The sequence below is a fragment of the Ascaphus truei genome, chromosome 1, assembly GCF_040206685.1.
Source record: "Ascaphus truei isolate aAscTru1 chromosome 1, aAscTru1.hap1, whole genome shotgun sequence".
NCBI classification, from domain to species: Eukaryota; Metazoa; Chordata; class Amphibia; order Anura; family Ascaphidae; genus Ascaphus; species Ascaphus truei.
In genome coordinates, this window is record NC_134483.1 from 425,173,446 (window position 1) to 425,190,007 (window position 16,562).

A 16,562-nucleotide genomic window follows, 5' to 3' on the forward strand; every position below is an offset into this window, starting at 1 on the left:
CCCCCCCCCCTTGGAGTTGCCGGAGTCCGGGTGGGAGCGCCCCGGACCCTAGAGAGAGAGAGGGATAGTGCGGTGTCGACGTACAAAGACCCTTTTTGAAGATTGTGGAAGTTCCGAACACTGGAGTGCTCGGCAGGTATTTCATCAAGTGCACCAACTGTATCATTCATTCACCCGAGACATAGTGGCTGCGCATTCACCCATACACACACATAGGGCCTGCTGTGAGTGGGAGGACTAATCCTTAAGGATTGGACACAGGGTGGGCTCACCCGGTGGTGGGTGTGGGGATTATTGTTGGCGTCCGCCGTGGCGCAGGTTGTGGGGCGTCCGCCGTGGCGCTAGGAAATGTTGACGTCCGCCGTGGCGTGTTATATAATGTATACCCGTATACAGGAATGTTATGGCATGTAATGTACCGTGAGTTTGACCTGCAAGTAAAAGAGATTGGTTTTAGAACTTGGCTGTGTAATTCTTGTATATAGTCCTGCGAAGACTCACTCCCCCGTTGGCGGGACCTGTCACAGGTGGAGGCGCTGCACCCGTTATCCATATTGCGCGCTCCCCAGGCTCTCCTTGGCAGAGACTTAGGCCCTGTGAGCCAGCAGGTAATACAGCACATAGTAGCAGCTTGCTAGTGATAGGAAGCAGGGCTACATTTGGAGGCGCTGCTGAGAGCTCAGACCTGGGGTGCCCCTCGAACCTAAATTGTGATCACCATGGCTTTGTCCACCCATCACGAGATACGAGACTGGGCCTGTCAAGTTAGCACGCCTACTTGTCGCGCCGTAGTGCTGGCCCAAGTGCCCATGGCCTTACCTTTAGAGACTTTACAGATGGCCTTGCGACAACTCCCGGGTTTTGCCAAAGCTCGCCTGGTAGATGTAATGGTAGATCACGACTCCAAGTGGAATACCTTACTTGTGGACTGTCGGCGTAACCTGTTATTGCTCGAACCTGCCGTTCCGCAATCCCTGGTCTTGCCTGATGCACCGCCCGGCGGTAGTCCTTTAGTTTACCCCCTCTGAGATCCCCTCGTACGTCCATTGGATGAGGACGACCCCACCCTCCCTTTGATTCACTATGCCGAGAGTGAGGTCGGTAGTTGCCGCTCCGTGTCCAGTGACCCTGGATCCAGCGCCTCCGTGGAGGCTGGAGTGAGTAGTAATATGCTGCAAAAACTAAATGACAAGATAGACCAGTTATCTAGCCCCCCCAGTTTGCCGCCGCTAGTCGAAGCGCTTACCTTAGCCTCCCACGCCAAGAACTACCGGAAGCTAAAATCCTTCTCTGGTACCCTCCCTGTACCTACCGGGGAAGATGGGGTAGAAACGTGGAAAGAGCACACGTGGGGGGTGATGGAAGAGTGGTCATGCACCGATGTAGTAAAAAGACAGAGACTCATGGAGTGCCTGCGGCCCCAGCGGCCACTCTGATCAGTATACACTGCGAACAGCACCCCGAGCTAACCTCTCGCTTGATGATAGAATTCCTGGCCGAAGCCTATAGCGCGAAAGAGGATGACGGGGCGTTGTGGGCCAAATACTATGCCATAAACCAGAAGGAGGGGGAAGAGCTGTCCGCCTATATACACCGTGTGCAAATATCTCTCGGGCCGCTGCTGCATTATAAATATGTGCTACCCTCCCAGATGAATGAGTATCTCCGGAAGCAGTACCTCCGCGGATCCAGTCCTTCTCACCCCATAGCCAACTTGATTCGTGATCACCTCACCCGGGCCCCCCCCCCCTTCGTACATCCAACTACTGCAACAGATGAAGGAACACGAGACGCATCTAATGCTACACTCTCCTCAGAGGCCGAAAGCTAGCAGTAGCACTAAATCCAAAGGAAGTACGGAAAAGAAAGAGAAATCACCGGACCAGCCTGGCTCCGAAAAACCTCCTTTCGCGGGATGGTCGTCCCCTCCGCCTGATCGCCGGGCTACCCCCAGAGATATGTCCTGTTACAAGTGCGGGAAGCGGGGGCATCTATCCTACGATTTCCGCCTGGGCGCTTCTCATCCCCGGGGACCCCTCACCCCAGAAGTTCCCGTCCCAGGCTATGGTCTGCGGGGTGTATGCGACGGATGCCGACACAGACGGAACCCCGTCCGGAGGGGCCGAGCCAGTAGAAGATGGTAGTAGGGTGGGACAGGTAGCGCTGATCCGGGTTTTAGTGGATGGAATCTACACTTCTGCACTACTAGACACCGGATCCCAGGTCACCATCATATACCGAGGGTTCTATGATCGTCATCTTCAAAAGTCCGGAACCCCGAGACACCCCCAAGTACCCTATTATCCTCGGTACCAATGCTTATATTGTACAAGCGGTCATCCGGGCCTATCTACATGAGACTAAAGAGCTCCCCATGTCCAGCCTACAGCTGCAATTGGTTCAAGCCGACCCAGCCCAGCCTTCCCCTCCTTCAGATGACTACGGGCTGTTGTTCTGTGGAAGGAAGGGGTGGACGAAGCTTTTCCCCGGAGAAACGCAAAGAATTTCCGCTTGGTGCGCTTATGCGGAGTGCCTAGCCGAAGACCAGCAATTCTCGCTAGAGAGTACCCCCGGGGAGGATGTGAGGCGAGGGTATCAGCTCAAACCCGAATTCCGCCATTGGCGGGGCGCCATTCCTAGACGAATTGATGTGATGGTGCAGAATCTATCGCCCTTCCCCCTGGCCATCGATGTGGGGCAGCGGATAGGAAGGATCTATCCTGTTAGTTCAGTGGAAGAAGCCGTGCAAGTAAACACGACCCGAGTGGAAGCAACAGGGGCGGCCCTGGACTTTGATTTTGGGTCTTCCGAATTGCCTGCAGCCTGGAAGGAGCGATTACAGGTGCAACTGGAACAGAGACGATCCGTATTCTCTACCGGGGAAATGGATGTGGGGTGTAGTCGCAACGCCCAGCACATCATTCGCATGATGGATGAAAAACCCTTCAGAGAGCGTTCTCGCCGACTCGCTCCCAGGGATGTGGAGGATGTGAGGGCCGCCATCAATGACATGGAAGCCGCCGGGATTGTCACAGAATCCCAAAGCCCCTACGCCTCTCCTATAGTGGTGGTTAGAAAGAAAAATGGAACTGTGAAACTGTGTGTAGATTATCAGACGCTGAACAATCGGACTGTGCCGGATCAGTATAACCTCCCTCGCATAGAAGAGATTCTCGATACACTACACGGGAGCCAGTGGTTCAGCGTACTGGATCTACGGTCTGGGTACTATCAAGTCCCTATGAGCCCAGAGGATCAAGAAAAGACTGTCTTCGTCTGCCCCTTGGGGTTTTATCAGTTCACCCGCATGCCTCAAGGCATATGCGGAGCACCCGCCACCTTCCAGCGATTAATGGAGAAGCCGTTGGGTGACCTCAACCCCCGAGAATGCCTGGTGTACCTAGATGACATCATAGTCTTCGGGAAAACCCTGGAAGAACATGAGAACCGTCTCTTGAAGGTACTGGATAGATTGTCCCAAGAAGGCCTCAAACTCTCTCTGGACAAATGTCGGTTCTGCCGGACCTCAGTAACGTATGTAGAACACATAGTGTCCGGCACTGGAATCGCCACTGATCCCGCTAAAATAGAAGCTGTCATTAACTGGCCTCGCCCAGAGAATGTGGGGGAGCTGCGCTCATTCCTGGGTTTCTGCGGCTACTATCGGCGATTTGTGGAAAGGTATTCACGTAGGGTCAAAGCCCTCAACAGCCTGCATCGCATATACCCGTCTGAAACGGGCCAGAAGAACCACTCTGCCAAACAGCCCTTCGGGGATAAATGGACCCCCGAGTGCGACCAAGCCTTCCACGACTGGAAGCAGAGCCTGATGGCTGCTCCGGTCTTGGCCTACGCCAATCCCGACCAACCCTACATCCTACACGTGGATGCCAGCCTGAGTGTCCTAGGAGCCGTGTTGCATCAAAAATATCCTGAGGGGTTGCGACCCGTAGCATATATCAGCCGTAGTCTCACAGTCAGTGAGCAGAACTATCCGGTACACAAGCTCGAGTTCTTGGCCCTTAAGTGGGCCAGAGTGGAAAAACTTCGGGACTATCTGTATGGGGTGTCGTTCGAAGTACGCACCGACAATAATCCTCTCACCTACATCATGACCTCAGCCAAACTTGATGCGACCGGGCATCGCTGGTTGGCCGCGCTCTTCAATTACAACTTCACCTTGAAATACAAACCTGGGCCTTTGAACATTGGAGCTGACGCCCTGTCGAGGTGACAGGGGTTGATCCCTACCACCGACGAAGATCAGTGGGAAGAGATTCCTGGGCCCGGGATAAGAGCACTCTGTGGCACGGCAGCCATCATAGATGAACAAGTAGCCTTTTCAGAATTATGGGTGGCTGACTCCCTAGGGTGCACCTCTACCGCTATACTCAAAGCCTATCATGACCCGAGTGGGATGCATGTTACCCCCGATCAAATCATTGCTTGGGAGGACATGGTACGTTACCAAGAACAAGACCCAGTCGCAGGGTCTATCCGTGATGCCATTTGACAAAAGCGACGGGGCCTGCTTCGCCAGACTCCGGGGGATGTCGGAGGTATACTAATGCGGGAGGCGGACAAATTTGAAATACAAGATCGGCTGTTGTACCGAGTGGTGAAGTATCATGACCATCCGGGTCGCCGCCAACTAGTGTTACCAAAACGACTACAATACTTAGTGTTGAAAGCCCTCCATGATGAACACGGACATCTGGGGGTAGACAAGACTTTCGGACTAGTGAGGGATAGATTTTTTTGGCCAAAAATGAGAGAATCCATGGAGCATCACTGTCGTAGGTGTGTGCGGTGTATCCAACACAAGACTCTACCCACTAGAGCTGCCCCCATGGGCCATCTAAGGAGTACGGGACCTATGGATTTAGTCTGCATGGACTTCTTGTGCATCGAACCCGACACCCATGGTATAGGGAACGTGCTGGTCATCACTGATCATTATACCCGCTACGCCCAGGTCTTTCCGACCAAAGATCAAAAAGCTATTATGGTGGCTAAGGTGCTCTGGGAGAAGTATTTCATGCATTATGGGCTACCTCAACGTCTGCACTCCGACCAGGGACGGGACTTTGAAAGTAAACTAATAAAAGAATTGCTGAACCTCTTGCACATTAAAAAGTCCAAAACTACCCCCTACCACCCAGAAAGGGATGCTCTACCCGAACGGTTCAATCGCACTCTGCTGAACATGCTGGGCACGCTAACGGGTGTAGAGAAGACTAAGTGGAGTCGCCATGTGGAAACTCTAGTCCATGCTTATAATTGCACCCGACACAAATCTACCGGGTTCTCGCCCTATTTTCTTATGTTTGTCCATTAAGCCCGTCTGCCAGTGGATATCCAGTTAAGAGTCTCCACCGATGGGGTGCACAATTCCACCCATTTTCGCTATGTACAAAGATTGCAAGAGAATCTACAGAAGGCCTATGGGCAAGCCGAGAGATCCACCGAAAAACTGAATGCCGGGAACAAAAGGCGCTATGATCACAAAGTAAAACATAGAGCCATTAAAGCTGGTGATGCAGTACTGCTCCGCAACCTGGGAGTACCGGGAAAACATAAGTTGACTGACCGTTGGCGGGAAGGGGTGTACGAAGTAATTTCTCAAATGCCTGGCCTTCCAGTCTACCGGATCAAAAACGCGGAGGGTCGGATAAAGATGTGGCATCGCAATCATCTGCTCCCTATTCCCCAATTAGAAGAAGGAGACTTAGAGTGGCCTACATCTCCCCTGAGTGGGGAACTGTCATCAGAACAAGAAAGTCTGGAAGATCCAAAGGAAGGAACCTCTCAAAGGGGCCTTCCGGCCGAGATGGCATCTCCCGGAGGAGCTATGGGCAAAGAGCCCCTTGGCCCCATGACAGAGACACTGACTCCAGTGAGTCTGCCGCTAGATCCCCAGAGCCCGTGCTTTGTGCCACAAAGAGACTTTACAGATATGACCAGCCCCTCAAGGGCCGAGTTGGAAATACCCAACGAGAATTGCTATTCTCCCAAAGAGGTAGCGGAAGAGCCAATTCGCAGAAGCCAAAGAGCTGGCCAACCTCCCACGAGGTTGGCTTATGATCAGTTCGGGGCACCCCATTATGAGGCTCAGCAGTGGGCTCGCAGCCGGGTTCAATCAGTGATTATCATGTTCAGTGAAATGTACAAGTTGATAGAGAACCCAATGTATTAGTGTTTTTCATTATATAACTGGTTGTGTTGTTATCATTGTCCAAGCGGGGTCGTTGGAATCCACAGGGGGGAGGATGTAGCCATGACCCCGGATTCACCCCAATGAACGGGAGGTTGCGCTTGCAAATAGTAGTTGTAAAAGCCCGTGAAGGAGGAGAGTGCCTTTGGCGGGAGGAAGCATGTCCCTTGACCCAGCAGCCCTGCGAGGAGGGTCAGGTGAGAGAGTCTAGCCAATGGGCGGAGGAGGTGCCAGCGATATAGGCAGTGGTTGCGGGCACGTGGAGCCACAGCTGATTGGAGAGGAGAGGAGATGGAGAGTCTGTGAGGGGAGGTTGAACCGCCCCGGCGCAGGCCAGGTTCCCCAGGCCCAGCTAGCCCTTAGTAACCTTAGAGACAAGCTGAGCTAGGGATCACCTTAGTAAGGTTCCTGCCCCCCTAGTACTGTAAGTTTTGACCGGGACTATTCTGTCGAGAGGGAGGTCTGGGCTCAGACCCCCCCCCCCCTGGAGTTGCCGGAGTCCGGTTGGGAGCACCCCGGACCCTAGAGAGAGAGAGGGATAGAGCGGTGTCGACGTACAGAGACCCTTTTTGAAGATCGTGGCAGTTCCGAGCACCGGAGTGCTCGGCAGGTATTTCATCAAGTGCACCAACTGTATCATTCATTCACCTGAGACAGGTGCGCAGTCACCCATACACACACATAGGTTCTGCTGTGAGCAGGAGGACTAATCCGTAAGGATTGGACACAGGGTGGGCTCACCCGGTGGCGGGTGTGGGGATTATTGTTGGCAGACGCCGTGGCGCAGGTTGTGGGACGTCCACCGTGGCGCTAGGAAATGTTGACGTCCACCGTGGCGTGTTATATAATGTATACCCGTATACAGGAATGTTATGGCATGTAATGTACCGTGAGTTTGACCTGCAAGTTTAAGAGATTGGTTTTAGAACTTGGCTGTGTAATTCTTGTATATAGTCCTGCGAAGACTCACTCCCCCTTGGCGGGAGCTGTCACAGGTGGAGGCGCTGCACCCGTTATCCATATTGCGCACACCCCAGGCTCTCCGTGGCAGAGACTTAGGCCCTGTGAGCCAGCAGGTAATACAGCACATAGTAGCAGCTTGCTAGTGACAGGAAGCAGGACTACTATACAGATAATACTAGAAAACTTCTAAAGACTATTCCAAGTGGGCGCAGAAAGGAAGGAGCAGATAAGATAAGAGTACAGGCTGAAAAAAAACTGAAATGCATACTTGCTAATGCAAGAAGCCGGACAGATAAAATGGGGGAGCTTGAATTAATAGCTGCAAGGGAGCAGTATGATATCATAGGCATTACTGAAACATGGTGGGATGAAACTCATGACAGGACAGTTAATTTAGAGGGTTATTCTATTTTTCGGAAGGATCGAAAAAATAGAAGGGGAGGTGGAGTATGTTTATATGTTAAACCGGATCTAAAACCTATTATAAGGGATGATGTCTATGAAGGGAATGATGAAAATGTAGAGACTTTGTGGATAGCAATTAGCAGTGGAGGTAAAAGTATAAAGAAAATGTTTGTGGGAATATGCTATAAACCACCAAATATCTGTGAGATTGAGGAAGCTAAAATACTTTTGCAAATGGAGAAGGCATCAAAACTGGGTCATGTTTGCATAATGGGGGATTTTAATTATCCAGACATAGACTGGGGCAATGAGATTAGCGTTTCAACAAAAGGGAACAGGTTTTTGGGGGTGCTTAAAGACAATTATATGACCCAAATTATTGAGGAACCAACCAGGAGAGGGGCAGTTCTGGATTTGGTCATATCAAACAATGTAGAAGTAATAACAAATATTCAAGTCCTGGAACATTTTGGTAACAGTGATCATAACATGGTCTCATTTGAAATAAATTATCAAAAAAATGATTACTTGGGTTCAACAAAGACCTTCAACTTTTGAAAGGCAGACTTTAATAAACTGAGGTCTAATCTAGTAGTAATACAATGGGATGATGTTTTTGCAGGGAAAAATGTAGAAGATAAATGGGCAGTCTTTAAAACATTGTTAGAAAAGCACACTTATCAGTGTATACCCTTAGGTAATAAGTATAAAAGAAATAAGTCAAAACCAATGTGGCTAAATAAACAGGTAGGGGAGGAAATGGACAAGAAGAGGAAGGCGTTTAGATTCTTTACGTCAGAAGGGACAGAGACATTGTATCAGAATTATAAGGAATGTAACAAAAATTGCAAAAGGGCAATCAAATTAGCAAAAATGGATAATGAAAAAAGGATTGCAATAGAAAGTAAGGTCAACCCTAAAAAATTCTTTAAGTACCTTAATAACAAAAAAATGAGAAAAGAAAATATAGGACCCTTTCAGTGTGAGATGGGTAGGCAGATTATTGGAGATAAGGAAAAAGCTGAGGTATTAAACACATTCTTTGCCTCTGTGTTTACCAGGGAAGAATCAAGTTCAATAGTAGTGATGCAGGAGGAAGCCACAACCTCCATATTAATGAACAATTGGTTAACTGAGGAAGAAGTTCATAAGCGACTTGAAAAAATTAAAGTAAATAAGGCACCTGGCCCCGATGGCATACATCCAAGAGTTCTCAAGGAGAATAGCAAAACCATTATATTTAATATTCAAGGACTCCATTTCCACAGGCTCAGTACCACAAGATTGGCGTAAAGCAGATGTGGTGCCTATATTTAAAAAGGGAGCTAGATCACAACCGGGGAAATACAGACCTTTAAGCCTGACTTCAATAGTAGGGAAACTACTTGAAGGTTTAATACGGGATAATATTCAGGAATACCTAATGGAAAACAAAATTATTAGTAATAGTCAGCATGGATTTATGAAGGATAGATCTTGCCAAACTAACCTTATTTGTTTCTTTGAGGATTTAAGTAGGAATTTAGACCAGGGTAATGCAGTTGATGTGGTCTACTTAGATTTTGCAAAGGCTTTTGATATGGTTTCACACTAGAGGTTGGTGTACAAAATAATGAAAGTTGGACTCAGTAATAATATATGCACCTGGATTGAAAACTGGTTAAAGGACAGACAACAGAGGGTTGTCATAAATGGAACTTTTTCAGGTTGGGCTAAAGTCATGAGTGGAGTACCTCCGGGATCGGTACTGGGACCCCTGCTTTTTAATTTGTTTATTAATGACCTTGAGGTTGGGATCGAGAGCAAAGTCTCCATCTTTGCTGATGATACTAAATTGTGTAAGGTAATAGAATCAGAGCAGGATGTCATTTCTCTTCAGAAGGACTTGGAGAGACTGGAAACGTGGGCAGGTAAATGGCAGATGAGGTTTAATACAGATAAATGTAAGGTTATGCATTTGGGATACAAGAATAAAAAGGCGACTTACAAATTAAATGGAGATATATTGGGGGAATCCTTGATGGAGAAGGATTTAGGAGTGCTTGTAGACAGCAGGCTTAGCAATAGTGCCCAATGTCATGCAGTAGCTGCAAAGGCAAACAAGATCTTATCTTGCATCAAACGGGCAATGGATGGAAGGGAAGTAAACATAATTATGCCCCTTTGCAAAGCATTAGTAAGACCACACCTTGAATATGGAGTACAATTTTGGGCACCAATCCTAAGAAAAGACATTATGGAACTAGAGAGAGTGCAGAGAAGAGCCACCAAATTAATAAAGGGGGTGGACATTCTAACTTATGAGGTTAGGCTAGCTAAATTAGATTTATTTACATTAGAAAAGAGGCGTCTAAGAGGGGATATGATTACTAAATACAAATATATTCAGGGACAATACAAGGAGCTTTCAAAAGATCATTCATCCCACGGGCAGTACAAAGGACTCGGGGCTATCCCTTAAGGTTGAAGGAAAGGAAATTTCCCCAGCAACAAAGGAAAGGGTTCATTAGAGTAAGGGCAGTTAAAATGTGGAATTCATTACCCATGGAGACTGTGATGGCAGATACAATAGATTTGTTCAATAAAAGGTTGCACATCTTTTTAGATGGGAAAGGTATACAGGGATATACCAAATAAGTATACATGGGAAGGATGTTGATCCAGGGATTAATCCGATTGCCAATTCTTGGAGTCAGGAAGGAATTAATTTTTCCCCTTAATGGTTTTTTTTGTTTGCCTTCCTCTGGATCAATAAGTATAGATATAGGATAAAGTATCTGTTGTCTAAATTTAGCATAGTTTGAACTTGATGGACGGAAGTCTTTTTTCAACCTCATCTACTATGTAACTATGTAACTATGTATTCAGGGTGATGATAAGAGAGTTTCTAGACCTAAAGTATTGATTAGTGATGGTAGTAAGATCCCACAACATATAACTGAAGGGGAGTCTGTCATTGCTTCTTGTTCCTCGGCTTCTGCTTCTTCTTCTTTTTTTAGACCAGGTCCAAAGCGAGGGTGTGCGAGGGTGTGCAAAGGTGTGCAAAGGTTCAAATCATACCAACTTTGGGGGAAACAATAACACCAAGGGTCCAAACAAGATCAAAATCGAAGAAGAAGGCGAAGTTCAGAGGAACAAGAGCAGGGCAGCGTTGCCAAAGAGAGAAGAGTTATAAATCGCTAAAGGAGGAACCATGAAAATATGGTATATTTAACCTATCATCTCACACATTATCCTCTCAGCAGATTTCTCTCTTAGCGAAAGGCCTTTCATTTTCTCCCTCTTCATTCCCTGATAAATTTGAACTCTTCATGGATCTAAATAAATTTATACGTAAAATTACTCTAAAGCGTTATTTTACCATGAAACATCTCAGGGAAGGGCCACATACCACTTTCAATACACTAGAAGAAACATGTATTCAAGCATTAACATCTCTTCTGATGGAACAAGACCCCATTGGGGATCTAAGTGACAACATTACCAGAGGAGGGGAGTTGTTTGTGGATTCAGTGGGTACCGACCTTATTGCTGGTTTCGCTGATTCCCAACTAACTCTTCATCCATCTGGTTCCTATTTAGAACCGACCATCAAATGTTCACCCTTTTGACCCAAGTCCCTATTTTTTCCTTACCAGTCCAAGGGTAGTTTTGTTGAGCCATTTTATACCATGGTGCTTAAGGATTTAGTGCAGCTCTGTGCTACACCGGTGAATAGGAGGAATATTTCACCTATTGAATTGGGAGCCCTAAAAGAGTTTCAAACTCAGGACAATATTGTCATCCATCAGGCCGATAAGGGAGGTGGTATTCTTATTCAGGATAGGGAGCTCCATGTGCAGGAGGCTAAAAGGTTATTGCGGGATGAAACATTCTATATAACTCTCAGTGATGACCCTACTATTGAATTTCAATCTCTGTATCATGCACATCTGACAAAAGCAAGAGATAGTGCTATCATCACTGTGTCTGAATTCAAATTCCTGTACATAGAGCACCCTAGGATTCCTATATTCTACCACCTCCCTAAGATTCACTAGAGCCTTGACTGTCCACCGGGGAGACCAATAGTGTCGGGGATCGAGTCGATGACGTCAAGCATGTCCCAATATGTCGATCATTTTTTACATCCTTATGAATCTTAACTCAGTTCATATCTGAGGGACACGCTGCACGTCATCGACTCTGTCAAAGACATCCGTTGGAAGTCCTCCTATCACTGAGCCACCTGCGATGTTTCTTCACTATACACGTGTATAGAACATCGCAGGGGGGTAGAGGCGGTAGACTACTTTTTGGACAAAGATCCCTCAGTACATGGAGGCCAAAATGATTTTATACTCTCCAGAATATTGTTTATATTACAGCATAACTACTTTCTGTTTGAAAATAATTTTTATTTGCAGATCTGTGGAACGGCCAGCCATGGGCACGCGATTTGCCCCCAGCTATGCAAACCTGTACATGGGGCTGTGGGAGGACCTGCATGTGTGGGCAAATGCTAGGCTGGGGGCAGGCTTTGTGTTCTATGGTCGTTTCATAGATGACATCATCATCATCTGGGAAGGTGAGGAATTAGAACTTGTCAATATTCTTCAGTCTTTCAATTTAAACGAGATGGGTTTAAAATTTACATTCGAAATCCAGCCCAAACAGATTACATTTTTAGATCTTGTACTTTTTGTTAAAGATGATGATGAGGGTCAGATATTGACAAAAACTCATTTCAAGGAAGTATCTGTTAATGGTTATCTCCACGCCTCGTGTAACCATCACAAAAAATGGCTGGAGAATATTCCAAAAAGTCAGTTTTACAAGATAAAAAGGAACTGCTCTTCTCAGCAAGATTTTGAAATTCAGGGACAAGAATTGGTTTCTAAATTTATTGAAAAAGGAAATTAGAAGGAGTCTGTCACTGGAGTCTTTAGTGAGGTCAGAAACATCAGCAGGGATGTACTTCTTGATAATTCTAAATCAAAGGTCAATTTACATCCCCCTAAGTTTGGTGGTACTAATGAAATGGGATCTAATCAAGTCATCTGTCCCAGATTTATTACCAAATACAACCAATCTGCATATAAAATCAATAAAGTGTTGAATAATCATTGGAACATCCTTAGGAATGATCCTTTCCTGGGACCTACTCTACCTACGTTTATTCCAGTCACGTATAAAAAGGCTAGAAACATTAAGAATATTGCGGCCCCTAGTCGATTGAGAGCTATTGCGGGTGAGAATTCAATTGATCCTGGCCGTCCATCCGGCAACTTTTCATGTGGACGGAAAATATGTCTTACATGTAAACATCTAGTTGCCGGGGATAAATTCTGTTCTTTCTCAAACCAGAGAGAACATGAGGTTAAGGGCAGAATCAATTGTCTTTCCACCTTCGTAATATATCTCATATCGTGTTCTTGTGGTCCCCAATATATAGGGAGGACAACTCGCCCTATGAGTACTAGGTTCCTAGAGCACAGACGCAATGTCATCAATGGGAATCTAGCTTATAGTCTTTCTAAAAAAAATTCATCTTGCCATAATAAAGATCCTGCTTCTCTAACCATCAGGGGGTTAGAATGTGTCTGTAATTGGGGGGGATAGATTCAGGAGGTTATGTCTTAGAGAGACCTTCTGGATATATACATTGGACACTCTGTCCCCCAAGGGGTTCAATGAGCACATAGATACGAGTACGTTGGTGTAACATTATCCTGGCCCCCTGTGTTCATGTGTTGACTGCATCATTCTTTTGTTCATGTAAAGAGCTCAAAGTTTTTTAAATGATATTTTCAAGCAATATTTTAGAAATATATCTTTTTAATATCATTGGTTCATTTCCAAGCATTTTATGTTTCAATCTATAACACCCCCCACATTGACTGCATATTCGTATGTATAGTTATAAATTATAAAATATATAAAAATTGCGGTTTACTATGTTATTAATGTGTGATTTTTATATATGATGGAGGGGTTTCCTAGGTATTTATAGATGGTTAAAAATCCATTGGAAAATAAATATTCTAGATGGTTGGACATACAGTCAAATATACTTTTGGTTTATTTCTTTTTTTTCTCTGTAGTTGCTATCTGCACGGCATATGAAATATCATTTGTCAAAGGTTTACTGTATGTTGCCTTGAATGTTGATCAGGCTATATTTGAAAGGCCCTAACAACATATCTACATTACCGTGTGGACACTATTTTATGTCAATTGTTATAGAATATATGTATTATTTATTTTATACATATATATTTTATTTACACACATTTTATTGAATGTTTATTATTTATTATTTTTTAAACCATGTTTTTAAACCATCATTATATTTTAAACATGTATTCTTCATGTATAATTTGCACATATTTTATCATCATATTGTATGTTTTTTACAATCATCACTTTATGTATTTTTCATGCAATTGTCATTCCCATTGTTTCTTAACCTCATGTTCTTTTCCACCCTTTCCCCCCACCCAGCCCCAAGAAGTTAATTATTTAATTATTACCCATGTGCCTTGAAGCATCTAATTAAGTATTTAGCTATATATGTGGTGCTCCAGCAGTTTATTGTTAACCCCTGAGGAAGTCGCATGCAGCGACGAAACGCGTAGGGAAAGAGTCAATATATGGACTTTAATATATCAGAAGTATATTCGATATTAATTTGGTGCTTGTACACCATTCCATTCCTGTATTGGAGCATTGCACAGTGTGCGTATTGAACTGTGCCTGGATCCTGTGCTACTACCCGGTGACCAGCTATCGCGAGACTTGAATACCAGGAAGAGATTAGTGTGCGCGCACGTTCCTGGCGTCCGCAACGAGAGCTTACCAGACCAGCTGCACGTGGATCGGCACACGGATGGAATAACGGGTGATGTGCCAAGATCGTTTTAATCACTGCTTATTACCTATCTATCTATTGTAAGTGCCCGTAATCTAGCAGCATTTATTAATAAATTATTTACTCACAGTATTATACTATATATATATATATGAAACTAAAAGAAGACAGCGCAGCTCCCATAGTATTATACTGTGAGTAAATAATTTATTTACATATATATATATACTGTATGCCAATGGTGATTTAAATGCAAAGTCAGGAACCCCTTTCCTGCCGGTCCGGCAATGAATCCATTAACGTGTCCATATGTTATGGATGAATGAGCTGAGGGTTTTTTCATCTCTGTACTTCAAAGGACACCCTGTTAAGTTGGTGTCCCAGTGTCTAGAGAAGTCCAGAGTTGAAAAGCCTGAGACCCTAGGTGTTAGGATGGCCGGATTATTCCCAAGTACTAGATACCGGTGTAAAGTATGGGCGCTTCACACTTGGTGGCCAAACCCCAGACTCACTGTCGCCAGGTAAGAGGTTGGGCCCTGTATGCCAAGTAGCTCAGGTGTGAGGTTAACGCATGCACTTAGCAGACCGGGAAGCAACATCTGGGATAGGTGGGAAAAGTTGTTCCCATGAGAGGATTGGGTGTGCATGTTAGGAATAGGACCTTTAACCCTATAAAGATGCAGCACACTCACAGTCAGATTCACCTAAGTTAAACCAAGAAACGTCCAAGTTCCAGCGTCAGCGGTTCCAGAGTGTGAGTTGTTAACTACACCATAATTATGAATTACACCCCTCTTCCAGAATTAGTTTGAGCTGGGGATTCCTGAACGAATCCTGTAAGGACACTACGAAATCTTTCCTTTCAAAGGAGATATAGGGGTGGCAAGTTGAGCCCCTAGCCAAGGACTGTCGCATGGCTCACATCGTGCACCCACTTGCATGCATGCAGGGGTGTCCAGAGACTTTTTTCATTCCGTGGACATTTTATTTCGTTTCCCCATCCCAGTAAGTGTTTATTGAGTGTAATTATGAAGTATTGTGTGTTTGCCTTAAAAGGAAATTAATTACAATTTATTTTGCCAGCCTTGTCGTGCTCAATCCAGAATCCCTGTATTAAAGTGTTGGTAAAACCTTGTCTACCGTGACACAGTATCTCTCTGCATTGTGTTAAATGTACTGATAACGTAACACATGAGATTTAAAAATGGCAATGATACTGGCACCGCATACCAGGGCCTGTAACTCAAGAAGCAGGGTGTCACTGAGGCTGAAATTAAGGTGATTCAGTTCCAGGGACCCACTGCTTCCATATTATGTAATTTAAATTTAAATTAAAACTGCATGATTGCTTGTAAGAGCTATGCAGGGAGATCCAGCTTTCTCTCTTCCTGACTGGTGGAACGACATTTCGCTCATTAAGCAAATACAGATTTGTGTGATATGCATTTTTCTAACCGAATGATATAAAACTTGCGATCTTTCTTAGTGAATACCGTTTTTACTCAAATTTCCCGATGGGTAATGCAATGAATTTATCAAAGTTTAGTGAATAGGGCCCTAAGATTGTGTATGTCAAAAAGTACTACGGAAGCCACAAAACGCCATCTGACAGCCGCGGGGCATATTTCTTATGAGTATTCTCAGGAAGGGTGTACACCTAGAGGGGGCTTTCAACGCATTACATGTAAAAAGTATTGTACCCATTCAAACCCTCGGAAGACATTTTATATTGAACGGCAGCAGTAATGGACTTCAGTGAAAATCAGCATTTGAAGCAGAAGGATTGTTAGTCTCCACATTATTCTTACATAAATCCCTACATAGGAAGCAACAAACATGACGTTACTCCCATGCTAATAACACCTCCAATTCTCTGAAAAACAACAATTAGAATACTTGTCGTCGCACCTGTACATATATAAGCAAGAAATAAGTTTTATTTACTGGTGTAGATTCCAAATTGTACCCTTTTTTAAGTTACAAATGTAAAGCAGGTTAGATTCATTTTGATCCGACAGTCTAGTTATGGTATGTAAATCTTTAGGCATGCTAACATTATAGTGCCGTTATTGTGACTGACAGTTGCATCATTCAACTTTAAAATGAATTAAAAAAAAAACACAGTGTAAT